The 23165-nt window shown below is 39.2% G+C and overlaps 1 protein-coding gene across 1 annotated transcript in view; it reads left to right on the forward strand.

Moving 5' to 3' along the window:
• The window catches only part of MALRD1 (MAM and LDL receptor class A domain containing 1), a 469130-nt gene that overhangs the window by 237727 nt on the left and 208238 nt on the right, over nucleotides 1-23165 (forward strand). The window lies entirely within an intron of this gene.

A 23165-nucleotide genomic window follows, 5' to 3' on the forward strand; every position in this document is an offset into this window, starting at 1 on the left:
ATGAACCATCTTCAGCACTCAAGCTAGAGTGCTTTGGCACCACAAAAAATACCACATTTACTACATATGGAATAATTACACTAAAAATTCTCTCAAGACATTCAGTTAACAGACAGACATTGGGGGACATGACCTTGTGTGGGTGCGTGTGTTTCAGATAAGATTATTGTAGACTCATAATGCACAAAGCTATATCTCTAAATGTTTTACAGAATTCAATAATGAAGTTAACATTAAAATAAATGAAAGCAAGGGGAGAGAAATTAAGAGGTAAAAGATGATCTTGAATTGCCAAATTCTGTCAATTGCTCTCAATCTTGTGTATCCAAAAATCCTCTGGGTATTCACCATGACCCTGTTTTCACATATACTGATGTGGCTTATTGCTACAGCAAGATTAAAAAAGATTAGACACGTACAAATAAGAATAGGCTCTGCAGTTAGACTAAAATACAGTTACGAGAGCTTCAGAGTATAAAGTAATCTTCAGCTAGAGTCAGGAAAGAAATTTCTCCCTATGCACAATTAATTGAATTACAGAGGGTTTATATCTTCCTCTGAATCATCCAGGACTGGGCACTGTCTGAAACAGAGTACAGGATGAATAATAAACAGAATGATAATACATGCTTAGAGCATGTTGTCGAGCAAATCTTGAAGAGGAAAACTGCTTCTAAAATTGCACCCACAATTTCTGTCTGCACCTAAAATTGTACAAGTGTAACTAACTTTCAGGTAAAAATAGGCTGTAGACATCTGACTTCCAGAGTGTTCCTGCAATGGTGATAGAGTCTATATTATTTTATTCTCACCTTTGATTGCTGTGTACTCACAAAATTGCAGGTGCTATATTAGGAGGCCAGGTGAGGCCCATTTGAAAATGTGTCCTTTATATTTGTAAGGCAGTACACACTCTAATCTTAATATCGCTCTGTCAGGAAGGTAACTAAAGACAACTATCCTCTTTATAGAATGGGTAAAATTGAGATAGAGGTTAAGTGACTTGTCTAGAGCTACATAGTCAATGGCAGAGCTGGGATTAAGACTTGGGAAGTCCAAAGATGGCAGCTGAATCCATTGGACTTTGAGAAAGGGTAGAACCACCAATAGACTATTCTGGTATAGGACAAAATCTGTTCCCTGTTTTTTGGACTATTGTAGTTTAGATTAGTGATCCTAAAATCTGAAAGTTCATGATGGTTGTCAATTTAACCCTAGGATAGTGCCTCGATAAAAATGAAAGTTATGTCAATTATAAGTCTACCTATTTTGACAGTTTCAATTATAAATATAACATGGTCTGATATGAGATGATGAAACAAAATTCCTGCAGAATAAAAGTGTTTCTTGAATTATAACTGAACTTTGTGTGTGAAAAAAGATGTCTTAAATTCAACTTGTCCCAGCTCCACTGAAGTAATTATAAGACAATCCAAAGGAGGCAGTAACAACAGTCTACTGTGTAAATTCTCTTCTAGATGTCTTTTTACTTTGGCTTGAGTTCAAAGTTGTTCTGCAAAGTACAGTAGACTCAGAAAGAAAATGAAAATCAAATAACCTACCTTCTTCTGTAGGATGGGCAAAGCTAGGATATAATTTCACACAAAAAATTACTTGACCAAGATGCGTTCTTCATTTTGTTCTAATCTGGTATGTGTTTACTGCCTTATTAACAAATACAGAAATGTGAATTTCTAATTTGTCCAGGAATGAGCTTCCCAAATGAATCTGACATAAGAGTCCACTGTATTACCAATTTTCAGTTTTACAATTATAATTAATTTTAATAGCATGAGATTAAAGTTGATAACTTAATAGAGATGTTGTAGGTACTGTAATAATACAGTAGCAGGTTTAAAGTCATCTGCTGTACATAATACAATGCCACCTCCTGAAACTAAGACAAGATTTTTCCTGTACTTAGAAAAATAGAAGAATGTGGAAATAATGTAGAATGAGTGGGTTATTGTTGTAGCTTCACACTATAACAATCCTCAGCGTAGGTGATCCAAGACTGATTATATGCTCAACAACTCATTTAATACCTTGGTAAGGTGTTCTGAAGGCAATTCTCTCCTATAGCGAGGAGTGCAAGCTACCTATGTTGCCTGGAATTTCATACTTTTCAGACCCTTGTATATCTTCTCCAGCCAAGCTCCAACTATGTCTCATTACATCAGTTTAGCTTGTTGCATTAATTAAAACATACATAATTTTGGATCCAGTTATTTCATTCCATATGTGTATTGTGTTTTTTTAAATAAATTCAAAGGCAGTTGAAGTCTCACAGATAGATCTACAATCTTATTGGCATTTACCCCGAGACAATGTTTGTTCTTTTTTAGCACCACTTGAACTCAGAACACCTGTCACTTAAAACAAAACACAAAACAATCTCCCATCTAAACTGTTTCCTTCTTTCCCTCAGCTCTGGAATGCCCTCTCTGAAATTACTCTGGACATCAATGTTAGTTCAGGATCAGTGGCAGGTTTAGGAAGCAATACTTCATGACCCGTTAGGGCTAGAAACAGGAGATTCTCTTCTTACCAAAGGGGCACAGAATTTGCTATTAAGTCACAGTACAGCGGGCTTTAAAACTAAGACACTGGTATATATGGAAAAGCTCCTTTAGTTCACTTTTAAAGGAGTCTAATATTTGTTGTAATTTTATCTCATGCTGAGACCTGTACAGTTTTGCATGTAGCATCGAAGGGAGCCAAGCTGAACAGGTTGAGTGATATGAAAAATTGTGGCAATATGTTTTTAATATACTCAAACATCTTAAAAATAGTTTTACTGTAAGGCAAGTGGTGGGTGCAGAATGCATGATAGCATGGTGTGGTATAAAGACCTGACTGGCACTTAATTGGGATGACCAGCATGCTTCACTTGTGGTTTGACCACTTGTGAGTAATGTGGTCACCCCAGTCACATGCTGATAAAACTTTCACAACACAGCACTCCATCATGTTCTCCTTCTTTTTATATATATATATATATATATATATATATACACACACACACACACAGAGTCACACATTACCTTGTAAAAATAAGTCTAAAGAATGAAACTGCTGTGGTTAGTCATTCTTGGATCTAATACATTAAATGTAAGAATGAAAGAACATTCAGATCTATAGTGAGATCAGAGCATGGTTTGACCCATAATTAATTACGGCTTTGAGAGCGGGACAGTAGAATATGATTAATGTCATCTGCAGCCCTTTGAAATGAGGCACAGTCAGCACTCATTTTTCTCTTTGTCAAAGAACTTTAGTACCAGATAAGTGTCTGGGCCCTTGGGCATCCAGAGATACATTGAAGGGAAATGTGTCACACCTCTGACATCAGAGTATGTGACAGGTCAGGAGGGATTACTCCTCAAGGCAGTAACTTTGAAATTGAATGGTCTTTGAAAAACTGCAGTTAACAAAGCACATTTAAGGAGCTTGTATTAATTTGTGTGCATGCATGGGGCAAACTCATGATTCCTCTGAGGCAATGGTCTGCTGAGGGAGCAGGTATACTGTCTGGTAGGTGGTTGTGGGAGTCATCATGGCTTTAAAACCCACAATGCCTCCACTAATGCAGGGGGACCCCACTGGGTAGTAGCTTTTGCTACACTTTTGGAATGGCATAACCAGCACTGCTCTGCCAATACAGCTCTGTCAGTACTGGGGGGCCATAGTGAATAGACCACGTCTGCATCCAGCCCAATCCTTTCTGGGGCCACTAGTTTTGCTGGCATCACTAACTCTCTTCTCCCACTGGGTTCTCCAGATCCTGTATCCAAAGTCTGCCTCTGCATGGATGGACTGGAAAAGTGAGGAAGAGTGCCCCTTCCCCACTGTAATGCACCTTCTGAGAGCCAGCCATTAATTGTCCCCCAGTATATTTACTGTGGTACCTGCAAACAGATAGCCATAAAAACATCACATATAAGCCTTTCATGGCGGGGATTGACATGTTTCTGTTTTGTACAGCACCCAATAAAATGGGAGCCCCCAATCCCATTTTTGGGCTTGTAGGTGCCTATGGATACTACTTACTACTGACACACAGAGATAATGAAGCTATAGTATGGAGTATATTTTAATTAAGATTCATGGAAATAGCTAGATCAACTGCCTCCCCACTAGATGCTCAGTTGCTCACCTGCAGGGCTTGTCTACCTGAGGGATTCTTGTACCAGTGTAGCTGATTTGAAACCAAAGGAAGTGCTAGCCCTGTTTTATACTAGTGCATCACATTTGGCTGGCATTTGAACCATTATAGATACTAGTGCAAAAAATCTCTAGTGTAGATGAACTACATGTATGTGAAAGCAGGGAATGAATGAGCTTCCCCTGATATCTAATGAGGAGCTGAGGGAAAAGACTTCAGGATCAGACCATATTTCCATAGACACACTATTCTTATCTTGGTGTTCAGCAAACAGAGCAGCTTTGCCGAAGTGATCAATTTTTGCTGGCAGTGGGTTACAATTCACTTTAGCATTGAATGCAGGGGTAGTGAAATGTTGTTATCCTTATTGTATGAGTAAACGGCAGCAGAATTGTACTTAGCCTGTGCTGACTGTGGGGATCACCCTAAACTGAACCTCACTTGCTAAGCAGGAGGTAGGGATGCCAGGTCGCAGTCAAGCAGAGAGGGGTGGGGACTGGCGTTCCTACAGGGTGGTGTGAACCCTGCTTAAAGACTCCTAGACATCATTTGACACTAACCTCTGTAGTGTTTAAAGACAGAGATGATTGGACTCAATTGAGAGTCCTTGTTTCTGGCCACTCATTACTAAATCTAAAATCACTGAGCAGGCCTAGGGGGGTTAAGCTTTAGACCTGGTGTGGGGACAGTGTTGCAGTGAAAGAAAAATATGTAGGCGGCACTACTGGTGAGGTTCCCAGGTACGCAGTGAAATCACGAAGAGCTGGGTTAAGTGGCGGAATCTCAGAACATGGCGTCGCAGAAGTGGCAGTGAGCGGCAAGCAGCAGCAGCGACAGTGAGGGCAGAGCTGAGGGGCAGCCGAGATAGTCGTGACAGCAGAGATAACAGCAGCAACAGTGAGCCAGCTGCATTAGCAGCGGCACTGCTTGACATCCCCACCTTTCAGGGTGGGAGGTGAACCCATGTGAACACACCTCTGAACGATCTGTCTTTCTGACCAAACACAACCAACTGTTAGTCAGGTGCAATGGAGGGAAAGGACAGTGGTGGGCTAAAGGGACATTCATTTGTTGGAGTTTCACACTGCAAGGTGGGAAACTGAGGCAAAGGACACTACCCAGTGTATTGTGGAGTAGGTGTTTGCTTATGGTCACATGCTTTTGAATCATGGTTGCGGTGTTTTCCCAAATTAATGCTGGGCTTCCTTTCTCTGTTAATAAAAGTTTTGTTATACATAGACTCAGTGTTTGCCAGTGGGAGGCACCCAGTGGTGGTGTTTAATTTTCCCAGATTACTGTGGGGGAGGGCTTGAGCCGGTTCAGTTTTGTATTGTTATGAGGTATCGCTAGATATTGAAGCTGGCCCTTATTGCTGCCGACACCACCTAACAGGTTACATTTTGGGGGGGCTTGTCCGAGATCCCTGGTTGAACGCCCTTCACAAGCTTATTTTGAATAAGCCATTAATTTGGGGGAAACAATGTTATATTTTTGGGAAATCACAGTCTGTATAATGGCTGTATACATGTTAGAGGATTGGTGCTTATAGTAACAGGGATACCTGAGGCATTCAATGAGGGCTCAATAGAATCTGCTTTACCGGCAGCCACAGAATGCCTGAGCAAGTGCAGAATGTGTGGGCACATGTTTACGAGTGAAGATGGTGCCTTTGTAGCACTCTGTGAGTTGTTCGTGGCTGTGGAAGCTTTACAAGTTCCAAGTGAGCTAGCAGTGGCAGATGCCCCATGGAAGCTGGTAGTGCTGGAAGCCAGTCCCTGCTGGCTCCTGCCTCAGATGTAGAGTTGTTAAAGGAAATATCAGCCTTCTTAAGGAAAGAGGGAAACACTCTGGCTGATATGCCGGGTTTGTTGGGCCTTGACCCAACAGCCCCAGGCCTGGGGGCTGCAGGCTCACCTAATGTATTGACAAATGCTCTGGAGCAAGCATTGGAAAAGGTTGTGTAGCCCCATCCTGAGTCAAACCCATATCATAAGTTAAGGTTGTTCTCCACAGAGGGTATGTCATAGTGCTCCTGGACTTTCCAGAGAAGTGTGGTAAGAGCAGAAGTGGACACCACTGCACTACTATTCCCCACCCTAAAGCAGTCACTAATGTGTCTGTGCTGATAGGGACCAACTCACATATCTCCAAGGTACTTGCTGATTACTGCAAACGGCAAGCTGCTGACCAGTATGTAAACACCTGATGATCTACAGGCTTTGTGCTGCAGCCTAGAGAGATATCAACACTAAAAAGGAGATATCTGAGCTACCAATGGGAGCACTGAGGTACATGGGCATGACCCCTTTAGTGGTGCCTGCAAGAACCGAGAGAGAAGTGCCTGCCATGACAACTTGCCTAAAAGGCAGTAAAAGGACATGAGCAATGGTAGAGCAGCTGACAGAAGGAGGGCTCCCTGAAGGAGCAGTGCACTGATCCCCAGGAGGTACATAATCTTACCCCCAGAAAGGTGACTATACCGATTGCTAATGAAACAGGCTGTGATATTGTAGTGAAACAAAGGCAGAAGATAGCAGACCTCTCTGAGCCCAAAACCATCATGGAACCACAGTGTGAAGCCCAGTGTATAATGATAGACCCTGCAAGGTTTGACTTTGGGGATTCACCATTGCCTGAGGATCGGAGGAATTGCCTAAGGAACGAACTTTGTGAAAGGTCCAAGATATTCTCACTGCATGAGTAGGATCTGAGATGTGCAAAGGGAATGGGATACATCATCAGACTACAAGACTCAGGACCCTTCAGGGAGCGATCTAGGAAGACTGCTCTCTCAGAGATGGAGGATGTGCAGCCTTATCTTCAGCTGCTTGCAGATGGCATTGTTGAAGAATCCCACAGCCCATACACCTTCATTATTATTGTGGTAGTCCCTAAGAAGAGTGGGAAAATCGGGATGTATATTGACTACCGAACCCTAAATAGGTACACTGTAGTTGACCAGTAGACCATGCTATGAGTACAAGATGGCTTGGACTGTTTGCTGGGGAGGCAGTGATTCTCTGTGTTGAATCTTTGAAGTGGATACTATCAGATACCTCTGGGAGAAGAAGGTAAGGAGAAGACAGAGTTTATCTGTCCTTTTACGTTTCTATCCGTTTGAATGCATGTCCCACTTCTAAAAGTGCTAGATGAGTTGGAAGCGTCAGGACTGAAGCTTTCAATTGATAAATGCCAGTTCTGAAGAACATCAGTCAAATACGTGGGTCACATTGTGTCTCAAGAGGGTGCGAGTATTAATCCAGATAAAATAAAAGGGCTCACTATATGGCCGCACCCACGTAATTACAGAGAACTCAAGACCTTCCTAAGATTTAGCGGCTACTATGTAAATCTGCTGCCGGAGATTTGTGAAGAATTTTGCTACCATAGTAAAGCCACTGAATGATCTTACTTGGGATATCAGTCCAACAAGAACAAATCTAAGACCAAGGATAATGAGAGCTTCCCAAGCCTCCTGAGATACTATGGCCCCTTGGAGCCCTTTGACTTTAATGGTTTTTGGAATAGGTCCTTAGTCTCTGCCTCTCTGAGCAGACCTTTTGTTGTTCTGGTGTCCTGCCCGACACCACCATTCTTGTCCACTGCACAACAGTGAAGCTGCTCCCAGCATAGATACTGCACATGCTGTAGCTAATCATTTTTAAGAGTGACATATTCAGGAATGCAGAATGAGAATCAAGGAATCAGACTCAGATTTGATGCTCAATTATAATTGGTATCATGCTAATTCCCACTTGAGGACATCTGGGCCAGATTCATACAAGGAGAGGGACAGCAGAGGTTTGGGGAAATGCTTTGTATCACCTCAGGCTAGGGCTGGGGCTTCTCACACAGCATGTTTCTAGATACCATGGAGCCACAGATCAGCATTGACAACTGAGCTAAAAGATTAAATTTGCTACTCAGTTCAATTCTGGAAGTAATAATAATAATTAGGGCTGTCAATTAATCACAGTTAACTCACGTGATTAACTCAAAAAAATAATCGCGATTAATCGCACTGTTAAACAATAGAATAGCAATTGGAATTAAATTTTTTGGATTTTTTCTACATTTTCAAATATATTGATTTCTATTACAACACAGAAAACAAAGTGTACAGTGCTCACGTTATATTATTTTATTACAAATATTTAACTGTAAAAATGATAAAAAAATAGTATTTTTCAATTCACCTCATACAAGTACTGTAGTACAATCTCTTTATCATGAAAGTGCACCTTACAAATGTAGATTTTTTTTGTTACATAACTGTTCTCAAAAACAAAACAATGTAAAACTTCAGAACCTACAAGTTCACTCAGTCCTACTTCTTGTTTAGCCAATCGCTAAGACAAACAAGTCTGTTAACTTTTACAGGAGATGCTGCTGTCTGTTTCTTATTTACAATGTCACCTGAAAGTGAGAAGAGGCATTCACATGGCACTTTTGTAGCCGGCATTGCAAAGTATTTATGTGCCAGATATGCTAAACATTTGTATGCCCCTTCATGCTTCAGCCACCATTCCAGAGGATATGCTTCCATGCTGATGATGATCGTTAAAAAATAATGTGTTAATTAAATTTGTGACTGAATTCCTTGGGGGGGCGGGGGGTGGTAATTGTATGTCTCCTGTTCTGTTTTAGCCACGTTCTGCCATATATTTCATGTTATAGCAGTCTCGGATGATGACCCAGCACATGTTTGTTTTAAGAACACTTTCACAGCAGATTTGACAAAATGCAAAGAAGGTACCAATGTGAGATTTCTAAAAATAGCTACAGCACTTGACCTAAGGTTTAAGAATCAGAAGTGTCTTCCAAAATCTCAGAGGGACGAGGTGTGGAGCATGCTTTCAGAAGTCTTAAAAGAGCAACACTCAGATGTGGAAACTACAGAACCCGAAACACCAAAAAAAGAAAATCAACCTTATGGTGGTGGCATCTGACTCAGATGATGAAAATGAACATGAATTGGTCCGCACTGCTGTGGATCATTATTGAGCAGAAGCCATCATCAGCATGGTTGTATGTCCTATGGAAAGGTGGTTGAAGATGAAGGGACATATGAATATTTAGCCCATTTGCAACACCTGTTCTTGCTTTCAGGGGACATTGTAAACAAGAAGTGGGCAGCATTATCTCCTACAAAATAGCATTATCTTCTGTAACCAAGTTTGTTTGTCTGAGTGATTGGTTGAAGCAGGACTGAGTGGACTTGTAGGCTTTAAAGTTTTACATTGTTTTATTTTTCAGTGCAGTTATTTTTTGTACGTAATTCTACATCTTAAGTTCAACTTTCATGATAAAGAGATTTCATTACAGTATTTGTATGAGGTGAATTGAAAAATACTATTTCTTTTATTTTTACAGTGCAAATACTTATAATAAAAATAAATATAAAGTGAGCCCTGTACACTTTGTATTTTGTGTTGTAATTGAAATCAATATATTCAAAAATGTAGAAAACATCAAAAATATTTAAATAAATGGTATTCCATTAATGTTTAACAACGTGATTAATTGTGCGATAAATCATGATAAATTTTTATCGCACAATTAATCACAATTAATTATTTTCATCACTTGACCGCCCTAATAATAATAATTTTAATAGTTAATAAAACCCCAAGATGATGGAAATAAATGGGATTAAAAGAATCCATAGCCATCCAACCTTTCCTTTCTTGTTTAATCTATTTTGCTTTAAAGAATGGCTTTGAGTTCTCTCAGACTTTAATGTAGCTGAAATCTGAATTAAAGAAAGACTGTTTCATGTCAGTTAACCAACACCAGCATTTTACCACCCAGATGCATCCATCAATACTGCTTTTTTCCTCTTACTAAAGAAATGTATGAATCGGCTATATAAAATGTTATATGGCACTGTTACCTTGATGCTATTATGGCTAAGCCTGAGGGCATGTAAACTATAATTTACATGGTTTGCGAAAGAACAGAATGTGCCTTGTATGATAGAAGAGTTGCTGTGCAAATGTTTGCAGTAAATTTCATTGCACAAGGCTGAATTAAGTTGCAAGGCCAGATGCAAGCATAATATTAGCCAAATGTCTGTCTTCTAATAGCTGATTTTTATAACCACACAGTATACTATATTCTCCAGTTTTATTTATCATTTAGTTTCCAAAGAGTTATTGTCAATGATACAAAGAAAAAAGGAAAGCAGATGGGCCAGTGAATGCTGCCTTCCAATTGGACAAAAATGTCTTCAGAATGCCACTACTTGAGGATAATGCTTTCATTCCAGGCCATGGAAAAAATCTTTTGACTAATATGTATGTATATAATATATAAAAATCTATAAAACAATAGAATGCATGGATCACACTTTTTATCTAATACTATTTGGAGTTTTCTGTAACCAGGAGAAGAGAGTAGAGTTGTTATTTTAAGCCTCTTTAAATGTTTTGGCATCACCAGCACTCTGGTTGGTATAAATACAATGAAAACTGTCTTAAGAAACTAGTTAAGGGGAACAATAAAAATCAGCTGACTGAAGGAAATGATTTACTACTAAAAGTGAAGAACTGTGCCCAGTGTATGTCGGAAATTTGGGGTGATGTCTTAAAACTAGAGCTGTGTGAAGAATTGATTTTTCCCCCCACTGGCAATTAAAAAAAAATCACTTTAACTCCCAAAAGATTTTTTTTGCAACATTTTTACAAATCAAAAGTCAAAGAATAGTTTCAGGTGGAACAAAACATTTAGTATGACACAAAACACAATGTTTTGTTTCAAATATGAGCTTTTAAAATATTTTAATTTTTTAAAATGAAATAGAAGGAAATTTAGAAATAAAGTGATTTCAAATGGAAACCTTTGCTGCTGAAAAATGTTGAAAGAAAGTATTTTGATTTTTTTTTCACAATTTTTTTTTACGAAAACAATCTGGCAAATTCAACATGAATTACTGAAATTTCTGAGTGAACCCAAATCTGAGTCTTTCTGAAGAAAAGTTACAGTTGAAAAATTTTACCCAACTCCTCTTAGAACATGATGTTGCCCAATATAAATGTTTATCTTGTACATATTCAATTGTCTGAGGCATTTCTTGTGTGTCTAATGTGAGATTTGTATTTACATACATAGAGCATTCCTTCTCTCTCTCTCTCTCTCTCCCTTTGTGTGTGTGTGTGTGTGTATATATATATATATATATACACACATATGTGTGTGTGTTTCTAGTAACATTCTACCAAGATGCATATGTTACCAGGTGACTAGATACTGGAACTGACCAGAGTTGGTAGCGGGAACCCATTAGTCCTACATTAGTCCAAAAATGAACAGAAGTGCAATTTTTTTGTTTCAGTTTCTGAATGTTGTTTATTATAATTTCATGTTAGTCCAGGTTGTTTAGTTAAAAATGATGGTTTGAGATTAGCAAGATAATTAATATTCCTGTGTATGGTTCATTTAATAAACCATTAGAGTAATTGCATGGCTTAATTGCAAATACTGGTAGGTTTCCATCTCATATATAGTAAATAGTATAGCATGGGAGAAAAGTTCTTAAAACCTTTGCGATTAAACAATTTAGACAAACAAGGGTCACATCAAATGAATATTTTTAAGTAGGACAATTCATTTTATTTCCTATGTGGATACAAAGCTGAGGGGACACAAAATACCTAAATAAATAAAACTATCAACGTATAAATAGATGCTCCATGCCCCTCAGAGCCCAGCTCTGTGAAGGATCTCTGCATGGTTCCATGCAGTGACCATTTGGAGACATGTGGATTCACCAGTACTCAGATCTCCTGGACAGAGATACCTATGTAGGTGCAACACCAGGGCTACAAAGCTAATCCATGAGGCTGAAGTAGCAGCCACATAGTAGCTCTTCCACAACACCACAGCCCAGGGGAAGAGAATTCCTTCCACTCTAACCCCCTGAAGAATTACTCCTCACCCAGCCCAGTTATTCAGGGTGAGTTCTGGAAACAGGAGCTTGCCTCTTAATGCACAAACAAAGTTTTAAGGGGTGAAATTGGCAGTTGGAGAGAGATTTATTTAGCTGGGCTGCAATGCAGTATTCCAGTTTATTCTCATGTATACAATACATGATCTATTGCTATGTAAACCTTGAAAGATTTGGAGAATCATTTTGGATAAGCACCCAAAATGTGGATGTCTACTTGGATCTTCTCCAAACCAATGAGACCTATTTGGTCAGCAAAAGGGTAGCAAAAATACTGTGGGATTTGGGCACCTTTGTTTCTGGTCCTAGCCAAAACATATGAAATGCAGAGGAACTTTTAAAAATATTTTTTTAAGTTAACCAGCTCACATACAGCAATGTATGATTGGCTTCAAAAAGGGTTTTGTATGAAAAACATCAGGAAAGGTTTTGTTTGACTTTTAAATGAGGGTTTGAGTCAGCTGAGTATGAGTTTTGTGGGGAGCTTTGAGTTGGTTTTCATTTTATCCAGGATCAGTTCATACTTTCCTGTTCAGTTCCCTTTTCATTCTTTCTCAGAGAAAGGTAGCTACTGAGGGTTACAAATAATCCACTTTTTCTTATTTTGAATCACTGGAGAATCACATTTAAGGCAAGTAAATGTAATCGTTGAACCTATTTCCAAAGGCATGCCAGACTTTTGAATGAAATCCTAGTTCCATTAAAGGAAATGGGTCAGGATTTTCATCCTTTATGTTCCTTGTATTCTTTTGGCTGCTGATGGGAGTGGCCTTCTGAAATCCTGTCCAGGTTTTGACTAGTACTAAATGTTCCAGGAACAACCCTTTCTTGAAGATGCATCTTGGGAATAGGAAAGTTGTTGAAAGTAACTGGTCTTCATTTTTAAGCAAATATTCTTCTATGTATTTAGGGACAGATCTAAATTATCGCTCATTATGTCAATGGGAGTCTTGTAATCCCCTGTGTGTCCTGTTCATTGTAATGGGCTGAGGTAGGACAGGGTATCTTCCAAAGTTTGTCAAATAATGTTTTGTTTCTTACAATAGTTGATGGACTTATCTGGCTTTGCTAAACATGTTTTTAATGTGAACAGATTGTGGGATAGTGTTTAGAAAAGGAATTGGGAGAAAGGACTCTTAGCTATGAAGTTAACTCACTGTGTAACCTGGGCATTTATTGCTCTGTTCCACAATTTTGTCATTTGTAAAATGGATGTACTAATACCTACCTACCTCAGAAGGTATTGTGAGAAATTATGATTATTTATAAAGTACTTTGAGAACCTTAGATTATATGCTCTGTTAATAATAGTAATTAATAACTATCACATACTGCAATATGGAAATTCTACTGAATTGGACTGATATTAAATGGGGATAACTGTTACATTATTTTTGTCTAAACAGTTTTATCTAGTGATAAAGCTTCTGCTGTTTGTGAGATGGCAGAATCTCAAAAACTACTTAATCAGGTTAGAAAATATAAGTAATTATGAATAAGGAAACTCCTGATGCTTTAACATATGGTTCCAAATGCAATTTACTTTGCTTTGCAAAAGTCTTGAACCACACCACTCATGTTAAATTTTTAGGTGTACTGTTCATCACCTCTCACTGTATAAGAACAAACAATAATGCAGTAGAACTCAAATAAGGGAGAAAGCTAAAGTACTAAAAGCTACATGTTGCTTTGAGATGTCTAGCAATTAAAAGGTTGCTGATGTCCGTACCTTCCGCCAGGAGTCAGATATTTTATATTTACCTATTGTCCTTTCCATTGAGGGATCAAAGGTGAGTGGAAGGCTGCTCAGGGCATCAGTTGCATCTTTTAATCATTATGTTCCTTTCAAGTCAATATGGCATTATGTCCAGGATGAATAGAGAGATTTGTAATTTCACACTGTGGAATGAGGTAATCCTGAGTCTTATTCCTTTTGAGCACTGAGAGATGAAAAGTTGTTAGGGGTCAAGAGATTTACTTTAATCAGCTTTGGCCTTCTTTTTTAGATTCTCCTCCACCCAACTTCAGATAAGTATTGCTAAAGCGTTTAAATACACTGATACCTAACCATTTATAGCAGCACCTTCACAATTTCAAGCTGCCTCATCTAGACAATATTATCCACACTCCAGATAAGTTTGGAGTGCAGACAATAATATAATCAACATACTTGTTTTGTTGAAACCTAAATTCTACATTGTATTTCACTGGTAAGGTTGATTAAAACTGAATAAAGATTGAGAATCAGTGTCAACCTCTGATTTATGATTCGTGAACATTATTTGTTACCTTTTGAAGTTTGGACAAATGTCTAGGTTTCTGGTTCGGCTTGTCTAGCCCACACTGGCAAGGCTTCACTTGTCCAGTACCCAAGCTAACTAGACTATAGCTAGCTTGGGTATGTTTACATGCAATCACACCCCATGACTCCAGAAGCCGGAGAGTCCCAGTCATAACTTAGCTTCCTTGTACTACCCTAAAGAAACCAGCATTACCTACAGAAATTGTGCTCCCTTCCCCCACCCGCCGTCCCCAATACAGCTCTCCATTTGGGGCTTGGGAGGGAGATCCTCAAGAGGCAACTTTTCAGCTGTCTTCTACAGTTCCTATACCAGGGAAATCTTCTCCTGGCCAGATACAGAGCTTTTTAGGGTGCTTTTATGCTGCTCTGGCTCTTTTATGTGGTGTATAGTGGCTGGAGTTGGGGGTTAAATGTCTCATATTTCAAAATACATGTGACTATGCAGGTGTGAAATACTCAAACAGTTACAAGCATTTCTCATAGAAACCACAAATGAAAACTGTTTGTTGTACATAGTTTGGAAGAGTGTGAATTTCATACTTTGATAATGATTTTTCTCCCATTGCCATCCTTGCTATACAGTCATGGTAGAGACTACTTTGATTTACTTCATGAAACAGTTTGAGAAAGTCAGACCAAAAAAGATCCTTCTTTTAAACAGTGAATACCAAGAGATAAATTAGAAATTATCATGGTTGCCTTGTGTAATGAAAACCTAATTATGATTCCTTTTTTTTTATCTTTGGGGTATTTTGTTGTCAAACAAATCTTGTTCCATATTTCCACAGCTTTTGAAAACCTCTACATTAATTTAGGTTTCAGAGTAACAGCCGTGTTAGTCTGTATTCGCAAAAAGAAAAGGAGTACTTGTGGCACCTTAGAGACTAACCAATTTATTTGAGCGTAAGCTTTCATGAGCTACAGCTTCATCGGATGCAGTGAGCTGTAGCTCACGAAAGCTTATGCTCAAATAAATTGGTTAGTCTCTAAGTTGCCACAAGTACTCCTTTTCTTTTTACATTAATTTAGTTACTGTCTTACATGAAGAGAAAACTCAAATAAGTTCTTTAAGCTTTTTCTAGTTTAGTCAGGGTATATTTATCATCTATGTCTACACTCTAGGATACTGCAGTTTCTTCGAGTTGTGAATTTCACAGGCCCACTACAAACTATATTGCCTTCCCATTACTACCCTCCTGGTCCTCCAGGTAAGGAGAAGAAAATGGCAGCATGGACTCTGGGGAGGTTAGTGGGCAAAGTTGAAAGGGAATATGGGAGGAAACTGTACTCAACTTACAAGTTTTGTAGTTTTTGGCAAATTGACTTTGTTGTTGCTTATCTACACCTATCTGTCCATCTTGTCTTTTAGATTACATCTTGTGCAGGGCCCAGCACAATGGTGACTCAACCTTGGTTGAGCCTTTAGGCACTTCTGGAATGCAACTGATAACAGTAAAAGAGGGACTTGTGAACAGTGGCTACAGTCTAGGAATATGTGCCTAAGCCCCACCCAGGTTCAGGAAAAGCCTTGTCCAGGACAAAGGGAAGACATGGATTTCCCTTTGACCGTGGGTGTCTGTCTTTGGAATTGTTTCCCTGACCTCACTGCTGTCAGATGGGAGAGTGGGAGTGGGCAGGCTGCACCGTCTTGGTAGATGATAGAAGGGAGATAAGTAGACTATTGGTCCTCTGTAAGAACACATAAAAGAATAAGAGGAGAGATGAAGATCTTTGGGTTGGGTTCCAGTCCATGAGACTATGGAAGGGTGTGTCAGGGATCCTTACCTTCCTTCTCACAAGCATCATGGGGAAGAGAAGCAGCAGCTTTTGCAAGTGGCCTCCACTGTTTTTATAAAAGCTCTGGGTTACCCAGAACTGAAATAAACTTAGCAAAACGCAGAAACATTTGAGAAATTAGAAAAACCTTAAAGTCAACAGCTTGAGCCCAGCCCGAGAGCAAACTGACTCTTTGCAGAGAGCTGGTACTGTATATAGATTTTTTTAAACAGTATTCCTTTTTATTTCAAGCACTCTAACTTTTGAAACTGCTTAAGAGTCATTGCAATTTTTTAAGCATTGCTTTCAAAACGAGGTGCATTTTTCACATTCTCTCTGCTGACATATCATTACCTTTATGCATCACAAATCGTGATGAAAGCCCTTCACTAGATGCTGCGTCCTTGGGACATATCAGTGAGGGATTTGAGGAAAAATGCTCTTTTTAACTAATGGTGTTTTAAAAAACACACATACACAATTGAACCCTACAGTAATGTTGCCTCACAGCAAAAGTGATAATGGAGGAAGTGTCACAGAGGGGAAAAAATACAGAGATCTGAATTATCCAGAGTGTCCCTATCCTATTGGTGTCAAACTCTCTGCCTATTGATTAATTATTCTGGCCTCTGTGATAGATTAAGGTTCTGCAGAACTCAAGCTTTCATTTTAAGAAAAAATATATTTCTAGTCATATGGTTTCAAAGAAAACCTTTTGAAAGTGACTTGAAGTTCTGTCTTTCTAATTCTAGAGATGCCTATAGATTTACCCAATAATTCTGAGGTGTGAATTACCCCCCATTCACTTTAATTAGCTTTTAACTTTGAAAAATAACTATGTTTAATCATATCAAAATTAATAAATAGTACAAGATTACTACAAATACATTTTTGGAGCTTTTAGGAAGAAGGCTTGGAATACTTTAGTTCCTATGGTCTTGGAATTCAGGTGATGAGATTGAAACTATGACAAAGTACAATTAAGAATGGAAAACAAGAGACAAACAGATGTGCTTGTTAAGGAGCTAAGTATTAAATATTTTATGATGGAGCCATAATTAGTATAATGCTATGTCAAATACCACTTCTCGCTTGCAATTTCGTCAGGATTCTGGATCATATCATTGCTTATTTTCATGATTATATTTATTAATTGATTTTCCACTAAATTGAAGGTGGTGCTTGAAGATACCCATTTGAAAGGAGAAAACACAAGAAGAAACATACAATTTTACCTACAATTTTAGAAAATGAATAGATTTTTTGAGAACTTATCAGTCCAAATTCTTTGATGCCATCTCTCCATTGACTGCACTTGACCTGCTCCTGGAGGGAGAAGAGGGTTAATGGTTGTACATCATTTGCTTGCTTATCTGTACTCCCAAAACAAAGCTCTAGCTAGACTGTGCCAGGGACATAGGGGAGGTTCAGACTCCACCTTACTCTCTTGCATAGGCATCTAGCCCTTATGTGTGGAACCTTTGCCCAACCCTGGAAATGGTCCCAACCCAAACTATTTATAGGGTTCTAAAAAATTTTGGATAATGTTTTAAAAAGAAATATTTTAACATGTTTCTGAACTTACTTTTTGATTCCATCTAAACAATTCCGGTACAGATTTTTCATGACTATGTCAAGCAGATATGACTCAATACATTTTCACATATACTGGGTAAAATTGAAACTAGTATATTAAGAACGCTTTTAAAAAATTAGGTGTCTCATCATGCAAACCCTTTGTGATAGTTTTGGATGGATTTAAAGAATAAATAAAGAAATGACATTGTTTAAAAACATTTAAGGAGAGTAAAACTACCAAGGGGTGAAATAAATTGCAGCAACAGAGCCTAATGGAGAGAGCCTAACTACTGGCAAAGGAATTTGATTGGCTGAGAGAAATAGTCGCTGAGCCTATTTAAGAAAAAAATATGTCAAAAAAGGACCTAGGATGTGGATTTAACGTTTCTATAACCTTTTAAGTGCTAATGGAACACAAATGTACTTTCCATGCAATTGCCCCATTAGAGAACATGGGAATTAATCAGAATATTAATCACTGGCTACCAATGCAAATGATAATTAAACTCAGTGGTATATGAGTATTGATATTTCAGTTTATAATTTAGTAGTTTTGGGTCTCTTTGCAAGTATCTTCATTTCCTTTTAACCTTTATTGGTACAATACATGACCACTCTAATTCACTAGTATTTATATTTTCATGCTTTCTAGGTGCAGCTGGCTTAACACCATTGCCAAAAGACAAGCTCCTTTTATAAGGAGCATTTAACAAAAGGACACTTTTCCTTTTCATATATATTTTATTGAAAAAAAAACATTAAAGATAATTTTTAATTCAGTCAGGGCTACATCCAATGAAGTGCAAATACAATGAAAACAAGTATTCCATGTCCTGCTACGGATGGTAGTTTGTTTAATGTGGGTTTCTTTAATCAGTGTAAATACTTGTGAGCTCTGATCATGCTTGCCATTAAATGGTTGTCACTGGTTGCTTCTTCCGCCTTTCCTCCCCTCCCCTTCGCCCCTCCCGTTCATACCACAATAGCTGTTAGGGAGCTGTAAAATATTTTCTAAAACCAAAATTCTGGATGTTTTTGTAAAACATAATAAATCCGGGTGCACAGTGACTGACCAGGCTGTGCTTAGCAACCTGTGTTTATCGTTTGATTCCTTCCTTTTGTCCAATGTACCTTTACAGTTGCAGCGAACTATGGATGAACAGTTATTAGTTGTTACTAATAGCAAGTTTCACAGAGATAGCGTCACAGAGATGGTGGCAATTGTTAGTACTGCAGAAGCGATTACCTTTGCCATGGACAACTTATTATCTGTCAGATATCTACGGACGGGAAGTAAAGTACAGGGTTGGAAATTATTAAAGTGAAAACAGAGAGCATAGAAAAACACTGAAGTTAGATCACTGATATCTAGGAAGATTCTTTGTTTAGTGCTTTGCTCCCTCTTCTGTCTCAGTCTATTTTATGAGTAGCTGCTTTAATACGTATGTGTATACAAGACAGATCTATTCAACCATGTCAGCCTTTATTATTTGTATTTATTTATTTGATAGTGCTTCCAATGTGTGAGGTGCTTTCTAGACATGAAAGAAGGCATAGTCCCTGCCCTGAAGAGCTTACAGTCTAAAAAGACAAACAAGCAGACAGCATTTGGAGTAATAATAACATATAATTAAAGTGGTCAATGCAGGAGTTGGTCATGTCAGGAAACACAGAGCCAGATTCCCTGGTGCAGCACAGTCTCATTGCACAGCAGCTCTGATGGAATCTAGCCTTAAAGCAGCTGGGGGGGGGGGGGCAGAAATCACCCCAAATTAAGAATTCTTATATCACTTGCTCTGTCTGTTGCCAGTGTAGCAGAGACAAAGATCCAGGGCCAATCCTGAACTGTGGTTTTTGCCTCCCAATTGCTCTAATTTGGCACAGGAAGACTGCCCGTTCACAGAGCAGCCACAGGGATCAGGGGAGTGCAGAGATGTCTTGGTGAGTTACTTAGATTATTTCCAAGAACGCACAGTCTACCCATTATTAGCCAGTTAGCTCCTTATAGTAATCCTGGATCTGTAGGAGGGATTTGTATGCAGTGAAGGTATGGACCAGCTCAGAAAGCGTGTTTTATACACAGGCGGACAGTACAGAAAACAACATAAAACTGCTTGTCAGAGAAGCAAATAAACAGGGAACATGGCTAGCACTGTGGCATAACAGATAAAGCGTGGCATTCACTCACTCCAGTAGTCTCTGCATTAGATGTAGCTTTGCATTTGGGGGATTAGCAAAAAAGAGCACATAAATATAGATTCCCCTAATCATTACTCATGGGAGTACTTATTTAAACATGTAAATACTCCCACTGAAGTTAAGGAGCCTACGTGAATAAGAGTGCAAGATCAAGTCTTTATTGTAGGCATTCCACCTGTAACACATCCTGCTTTGCCTCAATACTGCAGCCCATAAACCATGGTGTATTGTTCTGTCACTGATGAAAATCCTTTCAATTGCTTTGGGATAGTAGGGTAAAACTAGGCTTTGACTTTCCTTGGTATTTGTCTATAATTAAATGCAGTGGTGTTTGCACCGTTAGTCCTCTTAGCTTTTTAATGATGGGTTGTTGGTGCCTGTTTTTTTCTATATACGTTTGTATGAGACTTTTTCCAAGTCCCAAATACATATTTAAAAATGTAATCCCTCCCTGCTTTCAAGATTTATTCATAGCCTTTTAAAAATAGTGATTATTGCCTAGACTGATTCTAGTAGCTTTTGTGCAGCCGTTATCCTCTAGTGTGTAAATCCTCCTCAGTTCAAAGTTTATTGATCTGAACAACACTAAACAGTGCCTCTGGGTCCATTATAGTCTAGTGTGTTGATGCAGCTGCCACAGAGGGGCATGAAGTCCACCTGCTAACAATCTTTACAGAGCATTGCTGCAGGAAAACAGTTCCTCAGCCTCACAGAGAAGATGCTTCTCTCAATTAAATAACTAGGCCTTTCTTATTACTTCCCCCCTGGCACACCCAAAAGGCTTTGGCTTATGTTATAGACTGATGTCATGAAGCATACAGTGTGGGGTTTTGGAAGTTAGAATTTAATAATACATTTCAATGGACTTATTTCTCCCTTGAAACTTTTACAGGTGCTTGAAAAAAAAAATCTTCCCAGGATTCAGCATTCCAAGTTAATTTTTCTATGCAAATGACAACCAGTTCCACATTTCAGCTCCCAAGTTTTTCAATCTCAAATTGGACACACTAATATAGAGCAGTGGTTCTCAACCAGGGGTCCAGGGTCCCCTGAGGGGCCGCAAGAAGGTTTCAGGGGTCCTCCAAACATGGCTAGTGTTAGACTAGCTGGGGCCCACCGCAGAAAGCTGAAACCCCACCACATGGGGCTGAAGTCCGGGGCCCTGAGCCATGCCACCCAGGGCTGAAGCCGAAGCCTGACCAATGTAGCTTTGTGGTGGTCCCTGTGGCATGGGACCCCAGACAATTGCCCTGCCCTAATGCCAGCCCATGTTGGAGTGAGGGGGCTCACAAAGAAAAAGGTTGAGAACCCCTGATACAGAGGAACACCAAATGCTATAGAGATGTAATCATAATTGTTAAGCATTTGGTGGGCAGAATGGAAAGCATGGAGAGGAGCAGACACTATCCTTTAGTATGCTTTTGAATTCTGAGTTTGTTAGGAAAGTTGAATTTATGCCTAAATTCTTAGGGCAAGCACCTAAACAGGGATAGCAGGATTACATCTTAAAAACATCCACCTGCTATATTATGTAAAATCTTTAAAATAAATAGCTTAATTTAGGTACCAAGTTAAGCAGCCACCACCTTCATTATACCTAACAAAATCCTAGATTTATAAATGCTAATAAATATCCAGAACAGCAGCAAAAAGGTTTGTCTGTCTTCTGTTGGGGAAGTAGGGAGCATGGCAATTGTGATTCTGAGAGAGAATGTGTCATTTTGAAATTATCGTGATGCACAGCACTCCTGCTTGCCGTGGAGAAGAGCAGTTACAGAGGCCTTGCCAGATGTGACTAGAGTGCTCAACACCTTACAGGATCCACCTGTAGGGGTTGGGAATTAGAAAAAACAGTATGATCAATGGCAACATTACCCCTGCAGTGATGCATGCCCCAAACTAATACCCTACTTAGCTACCGACCCTTAGGACAAACCAGACCACATAAGCCTTCCATTCCCCCAGTTTGGCTCCCTGCTTCTTAGCTCTCCTGTGTCCCTGGAAAGCCCCTGCTCCTCCCCATAGAGTAAACCTTGATTTGGAGGGCTGGATAGGACTCTTCTTTTGGAATCTATCAACATTGCTATACAAGCCATAGGAATAAGGCCAAGTGGGTGACAAGTTAAACTAAGTTGCTGCAGTTCTACTCTTCTGCCACACTGGCTAAAATCCCGGAGGATATTCTACCAGTTTTGGAAAAGACTGCCATGATTTTGGTAACATTCCTGCAGATTTCCAGGTCCACATTGTATTTCCTCCAGTGTATACTACAGGGTTTGTTGCTGTGGATGTGGCATTTGACAGTTCTTTTTATGATATGGTTGGTCCTCTCCTTTTATTCCCCCTTGGGTCATATAGGAAGCAGGGGCTCTTAAGGAGCTTGCACGGTCTCCTGTTTATTCTGTTATTTAGGGTTGGATCCCTGATTGCAGAGCACCTTGAAAGGACAAGGTGGAGATATGCCCATTTAGTTTTATAGTCAGTCCTGCTTGGAGACCCCTTTTCTGAAGTGAGCCTGGGTACAAAGACATGATATAAGTGGTTTGTGAGTGATATTTAGCTATCTTCTGTCTCTCCCTTTCTTTAAATGACTGCAGGGTTCTGTCTTCCCAATACTTCCACAGAGCAGAGGAGCCTTCCCTTATTTCTTTTCCTAATTTTAGGGACTCACTGGATGCCTGAGGGCTGTAGTGTGTTCAAAATTCAGTTAAATTAGGAAGGGAAAATTAATGGCTGTCAGAGTAAAGGAAAAGATCTCAGACCTGATTTTTCAGAAGTACTGTGTACCTGCAACTCCCACTGAAGATCATGAAAGCTGAAGGTGTTCAGCACATCTGAAAATCATTCTAGTAGTTTGTTTTACACCCACCTTCATTACCAACCCAAGGATGTAAATGCTATCTTACCTGATTAGGAAACAGCAGTGGCTGTGAAGCAATCAACCCCACCCTGGTTAGTAGTTACCATTAGGCATCATCTACTCCAGCTATAACTAATTTGAAGAGTCACAGATGCAGTTATAAGTGTTCATCAAAGACTGAAGAAATGGAAATCATTTTACTCTTTATTTAAAAAATACTACACTGAGCTCTACTTCTTGTAAGAGCTTTGGAGAGATACAACTCTCTGAGAACCAACTTTAGTATAGCCTTGGAATGAAAGTTCTGAATTTTGGTGGTAGTCAGCATTCCACTAAAATG

This window comes from Lepidochelys kempii, chromosome 2, assembly GCF_965140265.1.
Source record: "Lepidochelys kempii isolate rLepKem1 chromosome 2, rLepKem1.hap2, whole genome shotgun sequence".
In the NCBI taxonomy this organism is placed as follows: domain Eukaryota; kingdom Metazoa; phylum Chordata; order Testudines; family Cheloniidae; genus Lepidochelys; species Lepidochelys kempii.